At 44.4% G+C, this 13818-nt stretch overlaps 1 protein-coding gene across 1 annotated transcript in view; it reads left to right on the top strand.

Annotated features, from left to right (window-relative positions):
* LOC309536741 (uncharacterized protein) overlaps positions 1 to 13818 on the top strand; it is a 209261-nt gene that overhangs the window by 62719 nt on the left and 132724 nt on the right. The gene's annotated exons all lie outside the window — the stretch shown is intronic.

Raw genomic sequence — 13818 nt, 5'->3', positions numbered from 1 at the left:
TTCAACCATGAGGCCCTCAGTGACCGTGGGGGCCAATTCTGGATCCAGGCGTCCTTCCCTGCCTGGCTGAAGGAGCTGTGAAGACACGCTGATTCCAGAGGATGAGGAGCGTCAAACACACCGTTTAATCCACACGCGTCTGGCACCCGGGGTTGGCAACCCAAGTCTCAATCCAATTCCATCATTTAGGAGGCATTTTGCGGGGCTTGGGCACCCACCAACTTATATCAATGTCACCAGAGGGGAATAAAAGGCTTCCTAGGAAAACCCCCTTGGCTGCTCCTGTGTTGCTTCCAAGGCGACTTCACCCAGAACATACATTTATGGCTGAAATACAGACACAAAGCAGCAGATGGGACAACACAGAATGCCCCCCCCCCAGCCATGTCTGGCAATGTCTCCCCCCCCTCCAGCCCCCCCGGGACCCCCTCTTGCTGGGACAGGGCTCTCTGCCCCGCAGCCCCACCCAGGGACCCCCCAAGAGAGACTCGCCCCCCCGGAGAAGAGACACCCCTGGGTCCCCCATCTGGCCCCCCCAAGACCCCCCTCTCCCCCGCCCAGACGCCCCTGCGCAGCCCCGGGCAGAGAGACGGGCTCCTCCTCCCGGACACGGGTTCCCCCTTCCCACGCACACGCGCCCAGTCCCGGGTTCTGGGTCCTGCTTCTTCCCTGCCCCCCCCCGGAAGGGGCAGCTCTGCGCCTGCGCGACGCCCCGGGCTCCTCCGCAGGGAGAGAGAAGGGTTAAGGGGCGCCGAGCGGGCTTCCTAGAGAGGACAGGAAAGGAAGGCGGGCGGCTCCTCCTCCTCCTCCTCCCCTCTGACGTCCCTTCCGGCCTCGCCTTCGCCTGCCGGGCTCTGGTGGGTCTCCTCTCGGGGGAAGCCTGGGGAACTCCCTGCCCCGGGAGGCGGGAAGGGGAGGGAAGAGAGGCTGGGGGGTCCGGGAGGGAGCCAGAGGGACCTCAGGCCCTGGCCAGGGAGGTGGGCCTGGAAGAGAGCGAGGAGGGAGAAGGACCTTCGGAGGGACATGATGGTGAGGGAGAAGGATGTTAAGAGGGACACGATTGTGAGGGAGAAGAATATTAAGAGGGACATGATTGTGAGGGAGAAGGATATTAAGAGGGAGATTATTATGAGGGAGAAGGATATTAAGAGGGACATGATTGTGAGGGAGAAGGATATTAAGAGGGACATTATTATGAGGGAGAAGGATATTAAGAGGGAGATTATTATGAGGGAGAAGGATATTAAGAGGGACATTATTATGAGGGAGAAGGATATTAAGAGGGACATGATTGTGAGGGAGAAGGACATTAAGAGGGACATTATTATGAGGGAGAAGGATATTAAGAGGGAGATTATTGTGAGGGAGGAGGATATTAAGAGGGGCATTATTGTGAGGGAGAAGGATATTAAGAGGGACATGATTATGAGGGAGAAGGATATTAAGAGGGACATGATTATGAGGGAGAAGGACATTCAGAGGGATATGATTGTGAGGGAGAAGGACATTAAGAGGGACATGATTGTGAGGGAGAAGGACATTCAGAGGGACATTATTATGAGGGAGAAGGATATTAAGAGGGACATTATTATGAGGGAGAAGGATATTAAGAGGGACATTATTATGAGGGAGAAGGACATTAAGAGGGACATGATTGTGAGGGAGAAGGACATTAAGAGGGACATGATTGTGAGGGAGAAGGATATTAAGAGGGACATTATTATGAGGGAGAAGGATATTAAGAGGGACATGATTGTGAGGGAGAAGGATATTAAGAGGGACATTATTATGAGGGAGAAGGATATTAAGAGGGAGATTATTATGAGGGAGAAGGATATTAAGAGGGACATTATTATGAGGGAGAAGGATATTAAGAGGGACATGATTGTGAGGGAGAAGGACATTAAGAGGGACATTATTATGAGGGAGAAGGATATTAAGAGGGAGATTATTGTGAGGGAGAAGGATATTAAGAGGGACATGATTATGAGGGAGAAGGATATTAAGAGGGACATGATTATGAGGGAGAAGGACATTCAGAGGGATATGATTGTGAGGGAGAAGGACATTAAGAGGGACATGATTGTGAGGGAGAAGGACATTCAGAGGGACATTATTATGAGGGAGAAGGATATTAAGAGGGACATTATTATGAGGGAGAAGGATATTAAGAGGGACATTATTATGAGGGAGAAGGACATTAAGAGGGACATGATTGTGAGGGAGAAGGACATTAAGAGGGACATGATTGTGAGGGAGAAGGATATTAAGAGGGACATTATTATGAGGGAGAAGGATATTAAGAGGGACATTATTCTGAGGGAGAAGGATATTAAGAGGGACATGATTGTGAGGGAGAAGGATATTAAGAGGGACATTATTATGAGGGAGAAGGATATTAGGAGGGACAGGATTGTGAGGGAGAAGGATATTAAGAGGGACATTATTATGAGGGAGAAGGATATTAAGAGGGACATGATTGTGAGGGAGAAGGACATTAAGAGGGACATGATGGTGAGGGAGAAGGATATTAAGAGGGACATTATTATGAGGGAGAAGGATATTAAGAGGGACATGATTGTGAGGGAGAAGGATATTAAGAGGGACATTATTATGAGGGAGAAGGATATTAAGAGGGACATTATTATGAGGGAGAAGGACATTAAGAGGGACATGATTGTGAGGGAGAAGGATATTAAGAGGGACATTATTGTGAGGGAGAAGGACATTAAGAGGGACATGATTGTGAGGGAGAAGGATATTAAGAGGGACATTATTGTGAGGGAGAAGGATATTAAGAGGGAGATAATTATGAGGGAGAAGGACATTAAGAGGGAGATAATTATGAGGGAGAAGGACATTAAGAGGGACATTATTATGAGGGAGAAGGATATTAAGAGGGACATTATTATGAGGGAGAAGTATATTAGGAGGGACATTATTGTGAGGGAGAAGGATATTAAGAGGGACATTATTATGAGGGAGAAGTATATTAGGAGGGACATTATTGTGAGGGAGAAGTATATTAGGAGGGACATTATTGTGAGGGAGAAGGACATTCGGAGGGACATGATTGTGAGGGAGAAGGATATTAAGAGGGAGATAATTATGAGGGAGAAGGATATTAAGAGGGACATTATTATGAGGGAGAAGGATATTAAGAGGGACATTATTATGTGGGAGAAGGACATTAAGAGGGACATTATTATGAGGGAGAAGGATATTAAGAGGGACATTATTATGAGGGAGAAGTATATTAGGAGGGACATTATTGTGAGGGAGAAGGATTTTAAGAGGGACATTATTATGAGGGAGAAGTATATTAGGAGGGACATTATTGTGAGGGAGAAGTATATTAGGAGGGACATTATTGTGAGGGAGAAGGATATTAAGAGGGACATTATTATGAGGGAGAAGTATATTAGGAGGGACATTATTGTGAGGGAGAAGTATATTAGAAAGGGACATTATTGTGAGGGAGAAGGACATTTGGAGGGACATGATTGTGAGGGAGAAGTATATTAGGAGGGACATGATTGTGAGGGAGAAGTATATTAGGAGGGACATTATTGTGAGGGAGAAGGATTTTAAGAGGGACATTATTATGAGGGAGAAGGACATTTGGAGGGACATGATTGTGAGGGAGAAGGATATTAAGAGGGACATTATTATGAGGGAGAAGTATATTAGGAGGGACATGATTGTGAGGGAGAAGGATATTAAGAGGGACATTATTATGAGGGAGAAGGACATTAAGAGGGACATTATTATGAGGGAGAAGGATATTAAGAGGGACATTATTGTGAGGGAGAAGGATATTAAGAGGGACATTATTGTGAGGGAGAAGGATATTAAGAGGGACATTATTGTGAGGGAGAAGGACATTAAGAGGGACATTATTATGAGGGAGAAGGATATTAAGAGGGACATTATTGTGAGGGAGAAGGACATTAAGAGGGACATTATTGCAAAAGCCTTTGACTGTGTTGACCACAGCAAACTATGGCAAGTTCTTAAAGAAATGGGAGTGCCTGATCACCTCATCTGTCTCCTGAGAAATCTCTATGTGGGACAAGAAGCTACAGTTAGAACTGGATATGGAACAACTGATTGGTTCCAAATTGGGAAAGGAGTACGGCAAGGCTGTATATTGTCTCCCTGCTTATTTAACTTATATGCGGAATTCATCATGCGAAAGGCTGGGCTGGATGAATCCCAAGCCGGAATTAAGATTGCCGGAAGAAATATCAACAACCTCAGATATGCAGATGACACAACCTTGATGGCAGAAAGTGAAGAGGAATTAAAGAACCTTTTAATGAGGGTGAAAGAGGAGAGCGCAAAATATGGTCTGAAGCTCAACATCAAAAAAAACGAAGATCATGGCCACTGGGCCCATCACCTCCTGGCAAATAGAAGGGGAAGAAATGGAGGCAGTGAGAGATTTTACTTTCTTGGGCTCCATAATCAGTGCAGATGGTGACAGCAGTCATGAAATTAAAAGACGCCTGCTCCTTGGGAGAAAGGCGATGGCAAACCTAGAAAACATCTTAAAAAGCAGAGACATCACCTTGTCAACAAAGGTCCGTATAGTAAAAGCCATGGTTTTCCCAGTAGTGATGTATGGAAGTGAGAGCTGGACCATAAAGAAGGCTGATCGCCGAAGAATTGATGCTTTTGAATTATGGTGCTGGAGGAGACTCTTGAGAGTCCCATGGACTGCAAGAAGATCAAACCTCTCCATTCTGAAGGAAATCAGCCCTGAGCGCTCACTGGAAGGACAGATCGTGAAGCTGAGGCTGCAATACTTTGGCCACCTCATGAGAAGAGAAGACTCCCTGGAAAAGACCCTGATGTTGGGAAAGATGGAGGGCACAAGGAGAAGGGGACGACAGAGAATGAGATGGTTGGATGTTGTTCTTGAAGCTACCAGCATGAGTCTGATCAAACTGCGGGAGGCAGTGGAGGACAGAAGTGCCTGGCGTGCTCTGGTCCATGGGGTCACGAAGAGTCGGAGACGACTAAACGACTAAACAACAACAACAATTGTGAGGGAGAAGGATATTAAGAGGGACATTATTAGGAGGGAGAAGGATATTAAGAGGGACATTATTAGGAGGGAGAAGGATATTAAGAGGGACATTATTGTGAGGGAGAAGGACATTTGGAGGGACATGATTGTGAGGGAGAAGGACATTCGGAGGGACATGATTGTGAGGGAGAAGGATATTAAGAGGGACATTATTATGAGGGAGAAGGACATTAGGAGGGACGTTATTGTGAGGGAGAAGGATATTAAGAGGGACATGATTATGAGGGAGAAGGATATTAAGAGGGACATTATTGTGAGGGAGAAGGATATTAAGAGGGACATGATTATGAGGGAGAAGGATATTAAGAGGGACATGATTATGAGGGAGAAGGATATTGAGAGGGACATTATTAGGAGGGAGAAGGATATTAAGAGGGACATGATTGTGAGGGAGAAGGACCTTAAGAGGGACAAGATTGTGAGGGAGAAGGACATTAAGAGGGACATTATGATGAGGGAGAAGGATATTAAGAGGGACATTATTATGAGGGAGAAGTATATTAGGAGGGACATTATTGTGAGGGAGAAGTATATTAGGAGGGACATTATTGTGAGGGAGAAGGATATTAAGAGGGACATTATTATGAGGGAGAAGTATATTAGGAGGGACATTATTGTGAGGGAGAAGGATATTAAGAGGGACATTATTGTGAGGGAGAAGGACATTCAGAGGGACATGATTGTGAGGGAGAAGGATATTAAGAGGGATATGATTGTGAGGGAGAAGGATATTAAGAGGGACATTATTATGAGGGAGAAGGATATTAAGAGGGACATTATTATGAGGGAGAAGGATATTAAGAGGGACATTATTATGAGGGAGAAGGACATTAAGAGGGACATTATTCTGAGGGAGAAGGACATTAAGAGGGACATGATTGTGAGGGAGAAGGACATTAAGAGGGACATGATTGTGAGGGAGGAGGACATTCAGAGGGACATTGTGAGGGAGAAGTATATTAAGAGGGACGTTATTATGAGGGAGAAGGACATTAAGAGGGACATGATTGTGAGGGAGAAGGACATTAAGAGGGACATGATGGTGAGGGAGAAGGATATTAAGAGGGACATTATTATGAGGGAGAAGGATATTAAGAGGGACATGATTGTGAGGGAGAAGGATATTAAGAGGGACATTATTATGAGGGAGAAGGATATTAAGAGGGACATTATTATGAGGGAGAAGGACATTAAGAGGGACATGATTGTGAGGGAGAAGGATATTAAGAGGGACATGATTGTGAGGGAGAAGGACATTAAGAGGGACATGATTGTGAGGGAGAAGGATATTAAGAGGGACATTATTGTGAGGGAGAAGTATATTAAGAGGGAGATAATTATGAGGGAGAAGGACATTAAGAGGGAGATAATTATGAGGGAGAAGGACATTAAGAGGGACATTATTATGAGGGAGAAGGATATTAAGAGGGACATTATTATGAGGGAGAAGTATATTAGGAGGGACATTATTGTGAGGGAGAAGGATATTAAGAGGGACATTATTATGAGGGAGAAGTATATTAGGAGGGACATTATTGTGAGGGAGAAGGACATTCGGAGGGACATGATTGTGAGGGAGAAGGATATTAAGAGGGAGATAATTATGAGGGAGAAGGATATTAAGAGGGACATAATTATGAGGGAGAAGGATATTAAGAGGGACATTATTATGTGGGAGAAGGACATTAAGAGGGACATTATTATGAGGGAGAAGGATATTAAGAGGGACATTATTATGAGGGAGAAGTATATTAGGAGGGACATTATTGTGAGGGAGAAGGATATTAAGAGGGACATTATTATGAGGGAGAAGTATATTAGGAGGGACATTATTGTGAGGGAGAAGTATATTAGGAGGGACATTATTGTGAGGGAGAAGGACATTTGGAGGGACATGATTGTGAGGGAGAAGTATATTAGGAGGGACATTATTGTGAGGGAGAAGTATATTAGGAGGGACATTATTGTGAGGGAGAAGGACATTTGGAGGGACATGATTGTGAGGGAGAAGGATATTAAGAGGGACATTATTGTGAGGGAGAAGGACATTAAGAGGGACATTATTGTGAGGGAGAAGGATATTAAGAGGGACATTATTGTGAGGGAGAAGGACATTAAGAGGGACATTATTGTGAGGGAGAAGGATATTAGGAGGGACATGATTGTGAGGGAGAAGGATATTAAGAGGGACATGATTATGAGGGAGAAGGATATTAAGAGGGACATGATTATGAGGGAGAAGGATATTAAGAGGGACATGATTATGAGGGAGAAGGATATTAAGAGGGACATTATTGTGAGGGAGAAGGATATTAAGAGGGACATTATTGTGAGGGAGAAGGATATTAAGAGGGACATTATTGTGAGGTAGAAGGATATTAAGAGGGATATTATTGTGAGGGAGAAGGATATTAAGAGGGACATGATTATGAGGGAGAAGGATATTAAGAGGGACATGATTATGAGGGAGAAGGATATTAAGAGGGACATGATTATGAGGGAGAAGGATATTAAGAGGGACATTATTGTGAGGGAGAAGGATATTAAGAGGGACATTATTGTGAGGGAGAAGGATATTAAGAGGGACATTATTGTGAGGGAGAAGGACATTAAGAGGGACATTATTATGAGGGAGAAGGATATTAAGAGGGACATTATTGTGAGGGAGAAGGACATTAAGAGGGACATTATTGTGAGGGAGAAGGATATTAGGAGGGACATGATTGTGAGGGAGAAGGATATTAAGAGGGACATGATTATGAGGGAGAAGGATATTAAGAGGGACATGATTATGAGGGAGAAGGATATTAAGAGGGACATTATTAGGAGGGAGAAGGATATTAAGAGGGACATTATTAGGAGGGAGAAGGATATTAAGAGGGACATAATTGTGAGGGAGAAGGATATTAAGAGGGACATGATTGTGAGGGAGAAGGATATTAAGAGGGACATGATTGTGAGGGAGAAGTATATTAAGAGGGACATAATTATGAGGGAGAAGGATATTAAGAGGGACATTATTAGGAGGGAGAAGGATATTAAGAGGGACATTAATGTGAGGGAGAAGGATATTAAGGGGGACATTATTGTGAGGGAGAAGGATATTAAGAGGGACATAATTATAAGGGAGAAGGATATTAAGAGGGACATGATTGTGAGGGAGAAGGATATTAAGAGGGACATGATTAGCTGTGGGAGGAGCTTATCAGAGTTTGCAGGGCAGCAGTTGAAGAAGGAGCAAAAAGGGTTTTTTTGTGTGTGTGTTTCTTTGTGGCTGATTAGCTGTTTTCCCTGTGTAAAGGTCAGGGGGGGCAGGGTTTCTGTTGAGGCAGGGGATTAGCTGTGGGAGGAGCTTATCAGAGTTTGCAGGGCAGCAGTTGAAGAAAGAGCAAAAAGGGTTTTCTTGTGTGTGTGTGTTTCTTTGTGGCTGATTAGCTGTTTTCCCTGTGTAAAGGTCAGTTATATCCATCTTTTAGATTTAGGAGAGCTAGTCTCAAACGTTTGTTGGGGGAGACCTAGGTGTTTGTTTTTTTTGTGGGGGAAGTTATTTGTCCTGTCTTCAAGCTTTTTATGATGGAGGACCTCTGTAGCCACCCCCAACGACACGATCTCAAGATGGAAGGAGAGGGAACAGCTGCAGTCGCCTGCGCATCCTGCACAATGTTTGCCATCTTGCCAAAGGTTGCAGGCAGCTTTACCTGCAGCAATTGCATGTTGATTGCCCTTTTAAAAGACAAAGTCCAGCAACTGGAGGAACGTGTAGCTACGCTCCAAAGAATTAGAGAGCTGGAGCTCTTCTTGGAAGCAACAGAGCACACCGTCCCCACCAAGGAGGAGACAGGGGACTCCCCTGAGAAGGAGGCTAGTTCACCAACACAGGAGCCAGATATATGGAGAAACGTGACTCAAAGAAGTAGGAGGCCCAGGGTTCACTCTGATTGTTTAGAAATACACAATCGCTTTGAGGTCCTCTCCCCTAGCATGGAAGACGGAGAGCATACTCCATTTGAGGATCTCTCCCTCATTACAGTCGATCAGGTATATGAAGACGAGCAGCAAAGTCAGTCCTCAGGGAATGTGCAGGCGACCTTGGAACGGACAGCTCACGGAAGAACCCCGACCAAACCCAAGAGGAGGCGTGTAGTGGTGATAGGGGATTCCCTACTGAGGGGAACAGAGGCAGTGATCTGTGGGCCTGACAAGATGTCTCGGGAAGTGTGCTGTCTCCCCGGGGCTAAGATCCAAGATGTAACTGAACGACTGCAAGGAATCATAAAACCCACTGACAATTACCCCTTCCTCTTGGTTCATGTGGGAACCAATGACACTGCAAGCAATAGCCTCCAGAAGATCAAAAGAGACTACGAGGCTCTCGGCAGGAAATTGAAGCAACTAAATGCACAAATTGTCATCTCGTCTGTCCTCCCAGTTGAACGACGTGGCCCAGGGAGAGAGGGGAAAATAGTGGAAGTGAACAGCTGGCTTCGCAAATGGTGTAAACAGGAACGGTTTGGATTCTTAGATCACGGACTGCAGTTTCTTGAAGATGGACTTCTGGCAAGTGATGGGCTGCACCTCACAACGGTTGGGAGAAATGTTTTTGCCAAAAATCTCAGAAACCTCATCAGGAGGGCTTTAAACTGACTAATGTGGGGGAGGGAGACAGTGCTCCTGAAGGTAGGAGTTTATCAATTAATGAAGATGATCATCCAGATGTCATAGACCAAATGGAGCAAACAGCACGCGGACCTAGTGGTGGGAGGAAAAAATCCTTAAATAAGAGACATGGGGGAATGATTAATGGACTTCAATGTCTGTACACTAATGCGCAAAGCATGGGAAATAAACAAGATGAGCTTGAGCTCTTGGTACAGCAAACTAAATATGACATAATAGGCATCACTGAAACCTGGTGGGATAAGTCCCACGATTGGAATGTAATAATGGGGGGATACAATCTATTTCAGAGAAACAGACCAGACAAGAAAGGAGGAGGAGTGACGTTATATGTCAGGGATGTGTATACCTGTGAAGAGATCCAAGATTTAGAACCTCAAAGCCAAAGTGAGAGCATTTGGGTCAAAATTAAGGGAGAGAAGAATAACAGAGACCTCATTGTGGGAGTTTACTATAGATCCCCAAGCCAAACGGAGGACATAGATGATGCCTTCCTGGAACAGATGGCCAAGCATGCAAAAGGAAGGGAGATAGTAGTAATGGGGGACTTCAATTACCCGGATATTTGTTGGACGTCAAACTCAGCCAAGAGCATAAGGTCAAACAGATTCCTCACTGGCCTTGCAGACAACTTCATTGTCCAGAAAGTGGGAGAAGCAACAAGAGGAACAGCCATTTTAGATCTGGTCCTAACCAATGTCGATGACCTGGTTAGTGGGGTAGAAGTGGAAGGATCATTAGGCGCGAGTGATCATGCTCTTCTGAAGTTTACTATACAGCGGAAAGGAGCAGCCAAGCATACTAGGAATCAATTTCTTGACTTTAAGAAAGCCGACTTCATAAAACTTAGGGAAGTGCTGTGTGAGATCCCATGGACAGCAATACTAAAAGGAAAGGGAGTTCATGATGGCTGGGAGTTCGTTAAGAGGGAGATAGTAAAAGCACAACGTCAGGCAATACCAATGAGACGGAAACATGGAAGGTGCCTAAAGAAGCCAGGGTGGCTATCTAAAGAACTTTTAACTGAATTAAGATTAAAAAAGGATGTGTACAAAAAATGGAAAAGGGGGGAAACCACCAAAGAGGAATTCAAACAAATAGCCAGCACGTGTAGACACAAAGTCAGAAAAGCTAAAGCACAGAATGAACTCAGGCTTGCTAGAGAGGTTAAAAGCAACAAAAAAGGCTTTTATGGGTATGTTCGTAGCAAAAGGAAGAACAAAGAAACAGTGGGGTCACTCAGAGGAGAAGATGGTGAAATGCAAACAGGGGACACAGAAAGGGCTGAACTCCTCAATGCCTTCTTTGCCTCAGTCTTCTCCGATAAAGAAAACAATGCCCGACCTGAAGAATTTGGAGCAAATGATTCAGCAAAGGAAACACAGCCCAGAATAACTAAGGAGATAGTACAAGAATATTTGGCTGGTTTAGATGTATTCAAGTCTCCAGGGCCAGATGAACTGCATCCAAGAGTATTAAAAGAACTGGCAGATGTGATCTCAGAACCACTGGCAGTCATCTTTGAGAATTCCTGGAGAACAGGCGAAGTCCCGGCAGACTGGAGGAGGGCAAATGTTGTCCCTATTTTCAAAAAGGGGAAAAGAGAGGACCCAAATAATTACCGCCCAGTCAGTCTGACATCAATACCAGGGAAGATTCTGGAGCAGATCATTAAGCAAACAGTCTGTGAGCACCTAGAAAGGAATGCTGTGATCACCAATAGTCAGCATGGATTTCTGAAAAATAAGTCATGTCAGACTAACCTGATCTCGTTTTTTGACAGAATTACAAGCCTGGTAGATGAAGGGAACGCAGTGGATATAGCCTACCTTGATTTCAGCAAGGCATTTGACAAGGTGCCCCATGATATTCTTGTAAAGAAGATGGTAAAATGTGGTCTTGACTATGCTACCACTCAGTGGATTTGTAACTGGCTGACTGACCGAACCCAAAGGGTGCTCATCAATGGTTCCTCTTCATCCTGGAGAAGAGTGACTAGTGGGGTGCCACAGGGTTCTGTCTTGGGCCCAGTCTTATTCAACATCTTTATCAACGACTTCGATGATGGACTCAAGGGCATCCTGATCAAATTTGCAGATGACACCAAACTGGGAGGGGTGGCTAACACCCCAGAGGACAGGATCACACTTCAAAACGACCTTGACAAATTAGAGAACTGGGCCAAAACAAACAAGATGAATTTTAACAGGGAGAAATGTAAAGTATTGCACTTGGGTAAAAAAAATGAGAGGCACAAATACAAGATGGGGGACACCTGGCTTGAGAGCAGTACATGTGAAAAGGATCTAGGAGTCTTGGTTGACCACAAACTTGACATGAGCCAACAGTGTGACGCGGCAGCTAAAAAAGCCAATGCAATTCTGGGCTGCATCAATAGGAGTATAGCATCTAGATCAAGGGAAGTAATAGTGCCACTGTATTCTGCTCTGGTCAGACCACACCTGGAGTACTGTGTCCAGTTCTGGGCACCACAGTTCAAGAAGGACACTGACAAACTGGAACGTGTCCAGAGGAGGGCAACCAAAATGGTCAAAGGCCTGGAAACGATGCCTTATGAGGAACGGCTAAGGGAGCTGGGCATGTTTAGCCTGGAGAAGAGGAGGTTAAGGGGTGATATGATAGCCATGTTCAAATATATAAAAGGATGTCACATAGAGGAGGGGGAAAGGTTGTTTTCTGCTGCTCCAGAGAAGCGGACACGGAGCAATGGCTCCAAACTACAAGAAAGAAGATTCCACCTAAACATTAGGAAGAACTTCCTGACAGTAAGAGCTGTTCGACAGTGGAATTTGCTGCCAAGGAGTGTGGTGGAGTCTCCTCCTTTGGAGGTCTTTAAGCAGAGGCTTGACAACCATATGTCAGGAGTGCTCTGATGGTGTTTCCTGCTTGGCAGGGGGTTGGACTCGATGGCCCTTGTGGTCTCTTCCAACTCTATGATTCTATGATTCTATGATTCTATGATTGTGAGGGAGAAGGATATTAAGAGGGACATTATTATGAGGGAGAAGTATATTAAGAGGGACATTATTATGTGGGAGAAGGATATTAAGAGGGACATGATTGTGAGGGAGAAGGATATTAAGAGGGACATTATTAGGAGGGAGAAGGATATTAAGAGGGACATGATTGTGAGGGAGAAGGATATTAAGAGGGACATTATTATGAGGGAGAAGTATATTAAGAGGGACATTATTATGTGGGAGAAGGATATTAAGAGGGACATTATTATGAGGGAGAAGGATATTAAGAGGGACATTATTATGAGGGAGAAGGATATTAAGAGGGACATTATTATGAGGGAGAAGGATATTAAGAGGGACATTATTATGAGGGAGAAGGATATTAAGAGGGACATTATTATGAGGGAGAAGTATATTAAGAGGGACATGATTGTGAGGGAGAAGGATATTAAGAGGGACATGATTGTGAGTGAGAAGGATATTAAGAGGGACATGATTGTGAGGGAGAAGGATATTAAGAGGGACATTATTATGAGGGAGAAGGACATTAAGAGGGACATGATTATGAGGGAGAAGGATATTAAGAGGGACATGATTGTGAGGGAGAAGGACATTAAGAGGGACATGAGGGAGAAGGATATTAAGAGGGACATTATTATGAGGGAGAAGGACATTCGGAGGGACATGATTGTGAGGGAGAAGGACATTAAGAGGGACATGATTGTGAGGGAGAAGGACATTAAAAGGGACATTATTATGAGGGAGAAGGATATTAAGAGGGACATTATTATGAGGGAGAAGGACATTAAAAGGGACATGATTGTGAGGGAGAAGGATATTAAGAGGGACATTATTATGAGGGAGAAGGATATTGAGAGGGACATAATTATGAGGGAGGAGGACATTCGGAGGGACATGATTGTGAGGGAGAAGGATATTAAGAGGGACATGATTGTGAGGGAGAAGGACATTAAGAGGGACATGATTGTGAGGGAGAAGGATATTAAGAGGGACATTATTATGAGGGAGAAGGATATTAAGAGGGACATGATTGTGAGGGAGAAGGAT

The sequence above is a fragment of the Podarcis vaucheri genome (genome assembly GCF_965113315.1).
Source record: "Podarcis vaucheri genome assembly, chromosome: 7".
Taxonomy (NCBI): domain Eukaryota; kingdom Metazoa; phylum Chordata; class Lepidosauria; order Squamata; family Lacertidae; genus Podarcis; species Podarcis vaucheri.
The sequence above is the reverse complement of the archived record's forward strand: the minus strand, read 5'-3'. Positions and strand labels throughout refer to the sequence as shown.